We start from the raw sequence: 2,619 nt of genomic DNA on the forward strand, positions 1-2,619 counted from the left end.
CGTCAGTGATTGGTTGAAATTACAGAAATACGACAACTTTAACATGGAATAACTTCTGGATTTCTTTTTTTTTAAAGAAGACTAAGAGAAAAAGATGTTTTATATGACACATTCTACCAGTGTTCCAAGTTTCAAAGTGTTTCGTTAATGAAAAATGTGGCCCCCGTTTTAAAAAAGATCCCCGGATGGTTTTTCCTGTGTTTTTTTTTACTTAACCTTTGAGAGTGGTTGGGTTGATTTTTAGTATTCTCGTCTGTGAGAGCAGTCGAGTTTATTTCAGATATTCTCATTTTAAAAATCATCTCTGGCTAATCGTTGAGGGGACGTAGCCGTTGTCGTTAGTGTTGTTTTTCGAATCATTTGATTCTGAGTTGTGTTAGAAGTGTGTTCGCTCCATGTGAGTTTTGTTGTATTGTATTGTTAATTTACTGAATTATTCAACTGTTATTAACTGGAATTGTTGAAATTGTTGTTAACTGGCTTTTATTTTTTCTTCCCCATTTATGGGTGAAGTTATGAATAATACCGTCATAGAAAGTAGACCAGCGGCCAGTTACGCTGCGGTAACTAGAAAAGGTCTGTCAGTAGAGGTACTGCAGGTCCAAGAAGTCGAATTAAAGGGGAAGAATTTAAAAAATGTTCCTGTCGATCAGGCCAACAAAATAGCCTGCTCGTGAAATTAACGTGCAAGTGGCTGAGCACTCCACAGTACAAATACTGTTAACGTAGCTCTCAGGGAGATTCAGCGTGACACAGAATATGACAAGGCCGACCCTTTGAATTACAAATACTTTTCGTTTTTGCCAGTTGAGTGGATTGGAGCAACGCGAAATAAGGTGTCTTGCTCAAGGACACAACGCGTCGCTGGGAATAGAACCGACAACCTCACGACTGTGGGCCGAATTCCCTAACCACTAAGCCACGCATCCTCACATCTTTCACTGATATGATTTAGAAAAGCAACCAAGTTCTATTAAAGCGTTTCTGTTGAAAAATCACTACAATGTCTATGCAGATATTCATCTAAAAGGGACCGCTTCATTTTATCCCGACATTCTTTACTTACCAAAGATTGTATCACAAAGACTCGCCTTCCTATTCAGGATCGGAAAATACTTACTCACGGATAATTACCATCAACAGAAATCCGGTGAACCCCACAAAGGAGGCCTACTTTCACATCTGGGATAGTGTTGTTGTGCAACAGCTTCTGACATCGTAGTCCACATTCAAAGAAAAGCCACTTGAGTGATAAGCATGAAGTCGGTCGCTTACGCACTTCAACCACTGGCCCCACAGACGTACAATCTCTTCTCTCTACCCCTTTTGTCATTATTCACTGCTTCTTCTCCTTGGAACTGGCTGGTCTCGTGCCACCACTAGTGAGGTATACCCGAATCGCTTATCTTTTCTTTTTTTATTTGTTACCTATGTTGTTGTTATTCCAGGCTCCGTACAATTGGAAAGAAAGGAGAAACGACCGACAACACAGTTCTTTCTTCTCAGAAGGTTGGTCCTCGGAAAATTGTCTTTGTCCTTTCTTTTTTTCCAGCAGCCGTCCACTTACAACTATTCAAGATGAATATTAGCTCCATCACTTTCACTGGTCTTGGAAGACATAGGAAAAGCTTAGGAACAGACCCTTCTTATCAATAAATAAACAATATAAAAAAAAATAATAAATAAAACGACAAAAGCAAGCCCTGACTGAAAGTTAACTCAAAATTTATGTAGCATATCCTTGGGCACTTAACAGGATATACAACTGAGATGACAATAACAATGAATATAAATGTAATTCTAAAATGGTAAAACATCTGCTGTTAAGCTAATATTAAATAAAACAACAAAATATTGTTAAATATACGGGACAGATGAATTGTTGTAAACACGAAGATTACCAAAAATGAAACAGCAGATTAATCATTTCTTAAAATTCGTTTTCATCTTTTTATCAGAAGATAAAAATATAGACAAAGAAAAACGGGTCTGAAATACCCACAGGGTATCTCTGTCGACTCATTTACGTCAGCAAACTACATTTAACCGTTCACAACGACGCTTCATGGTATTTTTTTTCCATATGGAGGTGAGTGCATTTAATCTGAGTAAGCTGATGAAATTTAAAATATTTATTTTTGAAAGGAAATTAAGTTTAAACCGTAAAAATGACAATGAAAGATGTTCTGTACATGAGTGCAGACTCGATATACTTTATTCATGAATGAAAATGCCAAATCATAATGGAAATCGAAAGCAATAATTTCCTTCGAATTTCTGTTTATAACTCATTATTAAGAGGAAAAGTGGAGGCGCAATGGCCCAGTGATTAGGGCAGCGGACTCGCGGTCATAGGATCGCGGTTTCGATCCCCAGACCGGGCGTTGTGAGTGTTTATTGAGCGAAAAACACCTAAAAGCTCCACGAGGCTCCGGCAGGGGATGGTGGCGAACCCTGCTGTACTCTTTCACCACAACTTTCTCTCACTCTTACTTCCTGTTTCTGTTGTGCCTGTAATTCAAAGGGTCAGCCTTGTCACACTCTGTGTCATGCTGAATATCCCCGAGAACTACGTTAAGGGTACACGTGTCTGTGGAGTGCTCAGCCACTTGCACGTTA

The sequence above is a fragment of the Octopus bimaculoides genome, chromosome 4 (assembly GCF_001194135.2).
Source record: "Octopus bimaculoides isolate UCB-OBI-ISO-001 chromosome 4, ASM119413v2, whole genome shotgun sequence".
NCBI lineage: Eukaryota > Metazoa > Mollusca > Cephalopoda > Octopoda > Octopodidae > Octopus > Octopus bimaculoides.